A 9,667-nucleotide genomic window follows, 5' to 3' on the forward strand; every position below is an offset into this window, starting at 1 on the left:
TTGTTGCTAATGACCCCAAGGCCATCATAATATTATTATATCATTTACATTATGTTTTTGGCCCCATCATGGGTTTCTCATAGATGTTCGTGTGAAAAATGATGAACACAAACTTGTGCAAAGAAACTAAAGCGAAGGGAACGTGATGATCCAAAAGGTAGTGTGAGAATGACTAAGTCTAAGGAAAGAAACCGAATAAACTCCCATAAAAGACAATGTAACCCAGTCAGTGGCTACCCACCTTCAGGGTCAGCCTGCTCCTTCGTCTCTGGAGCTTACTTTCCTTTGGTTTTGCTGAACAAAACCCCCTGCAGCTTTAACTCTCTATTGCGTCTCCCAACCGAATTATTCCTTTGAGAAGACAGGACAAGAACTGGAATTCCGCCATCCACCACCCTGTAACAGTTCCATGCCTCTCTCCTAACATCTGGCAGTTGTCAGCTATCCTTGACAATTCCTTGGTTTGTAGACACATCACTTGAATCTGCCTCCATCTTCCTGTCGCATTTCTCCTTGGGTATGTCTCTGTGCCTCTTCTCTTCTAAGGACACCAGTCATATAGGATTAGGGCCCACCTTAATGGCTTTGCCTTCACTTGATTATATCTGCAAAGACCCAGCTTGCAGATAAATCACAATCACAGGTACCAGGGCTTAGAACTTGAACATATCTCTTTGGAGAATGCATTTCAACCCATAACAATCAGTCTCCCCCAAGACCCAGCAATTACACTTCTAGGTATGGACTCTAGAGACCTTACACATGTGTAAGGATGTCAGTGAAACATTGATTATAAGAAAATACAATGAACAACTTAGCTGCCTGCCCATAGGGAAATGGGTGTGCTGTGGCCATCCCATGATGGAGCACTACAGAGCTACTGACATGAATGAACTCAGTTTATAGGTATCAACATGGATGGGCCCCAGAGACACTTAAAAAAGTTGCAAAACCATAGCAATAATTTGGCACCATTTAGATAAAGTTTTTAAATGCACAAAACCATACCATACGTTCATTCACAAATATATGTGAAAGTTTGAAACAGTACACCAAGAATACAGGTCAGGAGAGCACAAGAGGGCATTTGCCCTTCTGGAGGGAATGACACAACTTCGGAGGCATGTATGTGCACTTGGGTGATTGTGTTTGAACACAACCTTGTGTTTTGCATTTGTGTACATATGTAGAAGTCATTGAGTGGTGTGTGTCTCTGTGTGCAGGTATTAAGTATATGGGAGTGGTAGGGGGTGGATGTGTGCTTCCAAAACCATCAGATGAGAGTCCTGTGGCTTCCTGTTCCTGAAGAGGACAGGGCAGAGAGGAGGCCCAGCTGAGTTGGAGTGAGGACTGCTAGGCAGACTCAGTGGCCTTGGATGGGGAGGGATCATGCTAGTTGGGAGGGCCTCTAGTATGAAGAGATAGACCTTTCTTTAAACAGCCTTTTGCATATTCACAACCCTTGTTCATCAGCCCAACCTGCCTCAGGGGAAATTCAGAGCCTCTGAGCAAGAGCTTGGGAGCAGCGGTCTCGAGGCAGGCACTTCCCCCTCTGCAGTGAACCTCCTCCTGGCAGGAGGCGGGAGTGGGTAGTTTGTGGTGATTCTGGCCCTCCTCAGGGTGGGAGAGAAACTCCTGAGTCCCCACAGAGCATCCTGGTTTCTGGCTAGTGGGACTCTTTGAAAACCTCTTTCACTGGCTCATAGTCTCCAAACACTTTTCTGTGTATGTGAAGTTACTCTGTAAAGGTACACCCATCCATCTTCACTTGATAACTATAAGTACATTAATAAATGGTTTAGGAAATACTTGTGTCCATCTGTGACTCCTCTGTTGTGCAGTTCCTGGCTGTGTCTTGATTCCCTTTTGTTCTGCTTCACATTTAGACTTTTCACCTGAAGGACCCCAATTTCACTGTTGACTAGGATTGTGACAACAGGTGCCTCAGGTTCTGGACTAGCCCTGGGCTCATGTTGGCCGTTTATTGGGAGGTGCTGCAGAGCAGCATATGTGGCAATGAGTGCCTGTGTGTGCCAGCGTTGTGCCCAGGTTGTGGGGCCTGCAGAGGCCAGACATAGCTTTGTAAGTGCCCAGAGTGTGGAGGTTCCAGGAACCCAGAGTGGAAAGGGGTTGTTTTTGGCTGGTGAACCAGGAGAGATGACATGGAGGAGGTGGCACATGAGTGGGAAGAGGAGGTGTTTTAACATCATCATCTGTACTTCCTGACTCTCAGTGTCTGGGAAACCAAGGGCAGGGCACAGTTGTCTCTGCCATTCACACGTGTGTGAACTCAGCCCCCAGATGTGAGGTGACTTACCCCAGGCCACACAGCACCTCTGCTGGGGTCTAGCCTTTCAGATAGTTGGCCTGTTATGTTTTCCAATCAGTTCCACTTTCTGGCTGCCTATGATGGATCTACCCTACCCTGCCCACGGGACTGAGGACCAGGCATCACAGCCAACCAGGGCTGAGATGCAAGGGCCTAAGTACACTCCACCCGCAATTCCCAAGTATGTCTTCCTCCCATCCACCCCAAGACCTGACATGCTCATCGTTGAGTCATTTCTGACTCATGTACCCATTTCCTTAAGCCAGAGATCCAAGTCATCCTTCATCTTGCTCTCCCTCATTTCCCATATTCCATGATTTACCTCCAGAACATGTCTGGAATACTACTACTACTACTAAAACATTTATTCCCTCAATTTATTCCTCACAATGATGCTCTGAAGTTGGTGCCCAAAGTCCATAGCCAGGGAGGGGCTGAGCCAGGATTCAGTCCAAGCTGTTTCTCCTTATGACAGGAAGTGGAAGTCACCTGTCTTCTCACCATCTATGTGACCACTACCACCAGCCTTCTCTTGGGTCACACCAGAAATCTCTTCCTGGACTCTCTGAGTCTAGCCTTGCCACTTCAGGCCAGCACCCATAAAGAAGCCAGCAGAATCCTTCTAAAATATATGGCTAATCATGCCTTTTCCTTGGTTAAACTCTTCAGAGGCTCTTCAAGATAGAGTGCAATCCCTTCCATATGACTCTTGAGGAAGCACTGCAGGATTGGACCACTGATGGAGAGAGGCAGGTACTGGCCTCCTCCCCTGTCACAGACAATGCAGAAAATGCTACACCCACACCTCTTGGGTCCTTCTACTGCCTCGATGTCCCCTGCCTCCTGTGTGCCTCCCTCTCAATAGCCAGCCAGTATGTACCTAGAGTAGCATTAGCCACCCTAGGGGGCCACTGCAAAAAGGGCAAATATAAAAGGATACACTGTATCTGCTACAAGCCTGTGAACATCTTGAAGGCGGAAACTGTGATTTTGTGTTCTCTAAGTGCAAATGTAAATGCAGGTGCTACTGCCAGAGGAGTGCAGGAGAGAGACACCAGCCTGAGATGTCAAGAAAAATCACCAAGAAGAAAACACTTGGCTCTAGGAAAATGAGTAAAGATTTATTAAGAAAAAAAAAAAAAAAAAAAAAAAAAAAAAAGTTCGTACCAGGATGAAGGAGCAGCACTTATCAAGGCTGAACTATATGAGAGAATGAGGTAGATAATCAGACAGTCAGGATACTCCCAGATATTATAGCATGAGTTGGGGAGGAGCAAGAGATGTCATACCAGCAGGCTGATAAGGGTTACTGGCCCTATTTTACAAAGCAAGTAAGGGGCCCAGAGAGGTAGGTCATATGACTGGCTCAAGGTCACATGTTTATAAAGTCAGAACCAACCAGGTCTTCAGTATTCCTCTCCCTGCAAGTACATGGCCCTGAGAGCGTGGCAGGGATTCAGAGAAGCCCTAGGCCTCACTCAGCTGACAGTGTGGAGGGAAGGGGGAGGGGTGCACCCAGGTGCACCCTCAAAACCAGGGCTGAAGGATGCAGTGGGGAGAGATTCTCTATGCTCGATAGTTAAGAGAATTTGACTCCTTACAGTTCGAAAGAATAGAAGCCAATACACATGTTCACAGCATTTACGTCACCCAAGTAAGTTGTTCTTGAGTCATGCTAAGGACTCGACAAAGCAAACAAACAACAAAAACGTCAAACTTGAAGCTATTCTCCTGCCTTAATCTAAGCCATTGTATCCAGCCCTACGTCCAGGACCAGGTATAGCTCTCACTGCTTTTGGGGGTTGAAGTAAACCCTTTCACATTACTTAAATGAAGATTCTTGTTCAATTTTTTTTAATATTAAAAAAGAAAATGACAGGGTCAAAACAGTCCAAGCCATTGATTTAGTGGAAAGATTGCTCCCACAAATGGAGAGAGCCTTTTCCAAAGTGTAAGGGTGACATCAGTGTGGCACTGACCATGAACATTTTGGTGCAGCCTCCTAGAAAAGACCAGATGGGCTCAAGCCATTCCCACCTCCTGCTATTGTTTGTTGGAGGCTAAAGAGGTTAGTGCACACTACACAGGACCAGATGGCTGCTGCAGAGGGCTGTACTGGCAAACTGGAGTCACTGGGCCCAAGGCTACCTTTAGATCCTATTTATTCAGAGTGAAAAAAGAACAATCTCAGAATGAGAACAGAGACCACCTAGCTCAACTCCCTCACTTTCTTGGTAGAAAAATGCAAGATGTGATGAAGAAGGTAATTTACTTCAAATCAATAGTGAGTTCATAGTATAGGCAGAATTAGAACCCAAATCTACTAGGTTCCAGACCATCAATCACTCTTACTGGGTTTAGCAGCTTAAAATATAGAAAAAGGCTTCTGGCTCCAAGTTTTTTATTCTGATTACTAAAGGAAAGGCTTCCCAAGAACAGTGAAGAAAAAAAGGGTGTTGATGGCAATAAGGGTGTTGGGAAGCTCATTTTTAAACTTCCATATTTTTCCCAATATTGTCTTTGTGTACTTGCTGCTGGGTGTGTATTTTACCAGGATGGCTCTCTGTAAATTTAGACCTGTTAGTTGCCTATGCCATGTGATTTAGGAGTGACAAGTGTGACCCCAGTCAACAAGAAGACCATCCCTACTCACACTTGAGTTTGAACCTATAGAAAGAAACATTACAGATGTAGATAATGATGGTAGAAAGAAAAAAGACTTAACATTGGAAAGACAAGGGTCACCTGGTTCACCATTTCCCACAATACATTCCATGGAATAACTTGCTGTCATGAGGAAAAAAGGGTCCTGTGCCAATGACTTTTTGAAACATTAGCTTAATTCAAATCAAACAAATTTCTTTTCTGCAGGGCTTCTCAGAGTTTTTGCTATATGCATTAGACATTTCTAGGGGAGGTATATAAGATGCAAAATTTCCCAGACTTTTGTGTCCATGGAATCCTTTTTTTCCCCAAGAAGAGTCTCATGAGTCTAATGTTCCTTGGAATAAATCTTTTAAATGTTGACCTCTTCCAGTATTCTAATTTTACAGATGAAAATACAAGGCTCTGAGAGAAAAGTGACTTGTCCTAGGTCACAGAAGTAGATAATGTGGAACCAGGCTTCAAATTCAGATCTTCAGACAGAAATCCAAGAATCAAATCCCTACTATGTCCATAGTACTTAAGTGTCTCTAATAATTAATAAATATAGCAAGGCACAGTGACTGTCGGTTGCTAAGTGCATTATTTCATATAGTCTTGATTGAATCCCTAAGGGATAGGCTTGTTGTTATCCATTTTGCAAAATGTTAAGTCAGAAGTTGTGAAAGGTCTGAGATTTTACCTTACTTGCAAGCTTATAAGTTAGCTGGCACAGTGTTTTTTTAAAGATTTTTTAAAAATTAAGATATCATTGAAGGTTTCACATGAAAATCATTGTGGTTACTACATTCACCCATATTATCAAGTCTCCCCCATACCCCATTGAAGTCACTGTCCATTAGTGTAGTAAGGTGAGCTGACACAGTTTTATATACATATACTGACAGGAGACATGAAACCCTTGGGTCAGTGACACAGATGGATTATTCACAGCAAAAACAGCACCCGGGGTAGCATTTCCCCATGCTCCAATTTCCGCAGGGAAATGTGATGAGGGCTGTGTGTTACCTGCACAAGTAGTGGGATGCCCCACAGGAGAGGAACCCTGAAATTAGAAAACTGGTGACTTGTTCATCCTCCCCTCTCGAGAGAGATTACTCATTATTCTGGAATGTAAACAGATCTAATGAGGGAGAAGATTTATCTTGGACATCTATGGGGAGGTAATCTCCAAATCTCTTAGAAGAGAACATATCTCTGCCTTACAAAACTGTCATTCAAGTGTACCTTTTGCTCAGGAGGCCCAGACAGTGCATAAAATGAGAATTCCAAGTAGACTTGTCTCCTAACAATGATAGGGAAATTGACATTTAATATACATACTATTTGACTTTGGGCAAGTGGAGGTACTAGGAAAATAAATTAGTGGATGAATGGCAAGGCACTTTCTACTACATATGTAAATAACCATCTTTATGTACTTTCCTGGAAAATAGGTAATAATAGGGAAAAGGGGGGGAGGAATAAAGGTACACAGATGCCTTAAGGTCATGGCAGAAACAGGTCATTATCGAAACTGAGTTGAAGATGGTCCCTGCCATTCACAACGAGCTGCAATAGCTTTGTAACTCAGTCACATGACTAACACATTTTTTTTCGTGTCTGTTATGCACAATACAGACAACTCTGCTTTTGAAATATAGCTTCATTATAAGCGTGGTTAACGAGAGGCCCCATTCTAGCCATAAGGAAGCCCTCCCGTTCTGGCCTTATTATCAGTTTCCATTCTCTCTCTTTTTGAAATTAAGGTATAATTCACATATCTTTCATTTTTAATTGCATAAAATTAACCATTTTAAAGAGCACACTTCAGTTGTTTTCAGCATATTCATGAGATTGTGCAACCATCACCACCATCTAATTCCAGAACATTTTCATCATTCCAAATAGAAATCCCCAGCCATCAATAACCGTATCTATTCTTTCCCTCAGTCTTTTGTGTCTGGCTTCTTTCATTAATGTTTTCAAAGTTCATTCATGTTGTAGCATATATCAGTACTTCTTTCCTTTTTATGGCCAAATAATATCCCATTATATGGATATACCACATTTTGTTTATACATTCATTAGTTGATGGACATTGGGTTGTTTTCCCTTTTTGGCTATTATGAATAATGCTTCTTCTATGAATATTTATGTACAAGTTTTTGTATGAACATATGTTTTCATTTCCTTTCGGGTATATACCTAGGAATGGAATTGCTGGGTCATAGGGTTATTCTATTTTAAACTTTTTGAGAGACTGCCAAACTGTTTGCTACAGTGGCAACACCACTTTATATTCCCACGAGAACATCTGAGTGTTTCAGTTTCTCTACATCCTCCCCAACATATGCTATTGCTCATTTAAAAAAAAATCATAGCCATCTTAGTGGGTGTGATGAGGTAGGTATTTTATTGTGGTTTAGATTTTCAGTTCCCATATGATTAATGATTTTGGGCATCATTTCATGTGCTTATTATCTATCTTCTTTGAAAGTATCTTTTACCCATTGAAAAATTGATAATTTCTTTTTATTGTTGAGGTGTAAGAGTTCTTTATATATTCTGGATATTAGATGCTTATGAGATGTATGATTTGCAAATATTTCTCCTCATGCTGTGAGCTGTCTTTTCACTTTCTTGATAGTGTCCTTTGATGCAGAAAAGCTTTAAATTTGGATTAAGTCCGATTTATCTATTTTTTCTTCTGTTGGTTGTACTTTTGGTGCCATATCTAAGGAACCATTTCCTAATCCAAGGGCACAGAAATTTATCCCTACATTTTCTGTTAAGAGTATTATGGCTTGAGTTTTTAGGCCTTTGATCCATTTTGAGTAAATTTTTGTATATGGGGTCTGGCAGAGGTACAAATTCACTTTTGCATGTGGCCATCCAAATGTCCCAGCATTATTTGTTGAAAAGACTCTTCTTTCCCCATTAAGCGGTCATGGCATCCTTGTGGAAAAACAATTAACTGCAGATGTATGAGTTTATTTCTGGGTTCATAAATCTATTCCATTGATCTATGTGACTATCTTTATGCCAGAACCACATTGTCTTTATTACTGTAACTTTGTAGTAAGTTTTGAATAAGAAGTGTGAGTTGTCTAGCTGTTCCTTTTCAAGATGTTTTGGCTATTCTAGGTCCCTTGAAATTCCATATGAGTTTTTGATCAGCTTATTAAATTGCTGCAAAAAAAACAAGCTGAGATTTTGGTAGGGACTGTATTGTATCTATAGGTCAGTTTGGGGAAGTATTGTCATCTGAACAATACCAAGTCTCCTGATCCATGAACATGGGATTTCCATTTATTTAGATCTTCTTTTGTGATAGGAAGCCAGGGAGACAAAGTTTTTGTTGAGGCTTCAGGAATGTAGAGGAATCACAGGGTGCTTGAGGTTGAAACAATGTAACAATGTACCCACCCCCCCCAAACCCAGTGATGTGGAACAGCTTGTTGATCATAGTCATGGAGGCCCATTAGTTTATAGTAGGGTATCTGGGTAGTCTTTGAAGAGATAGGTTAAAATATAACTAGCATCCTGGCTACACCTATAGTGACCTAATAGCTCTCACTGCGATGTTTCCTGGGTGCTGACTGCCCCTTAACTTTGTAGTGAATGTATAAAAGGCATGGCCCTACTGCCCTCGGGGCTCAGCCTTTGGATAGGAGTTTTCTGAGCCAGTGCTGGCACTCATAAACTCTGCTTCTCGCCAAACGTCTCAGTGTCCTGACTCCTTGTTCGTAGTTCCCACGGTTCCTGCAGCACTTTAATTTCAGCAAGGTTTTCTAGTTTTTGGTGTACAGGTCTTACTTGGTTAAATTTATTCCCAAGTACCAATTTCAGTGATGTTACAAGTGGATTTATTTTCTTAATTTCATTTTTAGATTGTTCATTGCTACTGTATGGAAATACAACTAATTTTTATATGTTGATCTTGTATCCTGCAACTTGCTGAATTAGTTTATTACCTCATATACTTTTTTCATGGGTTCTTTGGGGTTTTCTATGTATAAGATCATGTCATCTGCAAGTAGAGGTAATTTCTTCCTTTCTGATCTGGATGTCTTCATTTCTTTTCCTTGCCTAATTGCCCTGGTACAAAGTTGTACCTCTATTACAACGTTGAATAGAAGGGGCAAGAGTGGACATTCTTGTTTTGTCCTGATCTTAGGGGGGAAGTTTTAAATCTTTCACCATTGACTATGATATTAGCTGTGGATTTTCCATAGATGCTGTATATCAGGTTGAGGAAATTCCTTTCTATTCCTAGTTTGTTGAGATTTTCTTTTTTTTAAATCATGAAGGGGTTTGGATTTTGTCAAATGCTTTTTTTCTGATTCTATTGAGATGGACATGTAGTTTTCTTTTTAATTATAATGATATGGTTTATTATATTGATTGGTTTTTGTATCCTGAATTCATATTATATTCCTGGGATAAATATCACTTGGTCATAGTGTGTAATTATTTTTATATGCTATTGGATTCATGTTGCTAGTATTTTGTTGAGGATTTTTACATCTGTACTCATAAAAGAGATTTGTCTGTAGTTCTCTTTTTTCTGTTATGTCTTTATCTGTTTTGGAATCAGGGCAACAACAATGGTCTCATCCAATGAGTTAGGAAGTGTTCCCTTCTCTTTTATTTTTTTAGGAGAGTTTATTGTTTTTTGAATGTTGCTGAGTA

The sequence above is a fragment of the Manis pentadactyla genome, chromosome 15 (genome assembly GCF_030020395.1).
Source record: "Manis pentadactyla isolate mManPen7 chromosome 15, mManPen7.hap1, whole genome shotgun sequence".
Classification (NCBI taxonomy): domain Eukaryota; kingdom Metazoa; phylum Chordata; class Mammalia; order Pholidota; family Manidae; genus Manis; species Manis pentadactyla.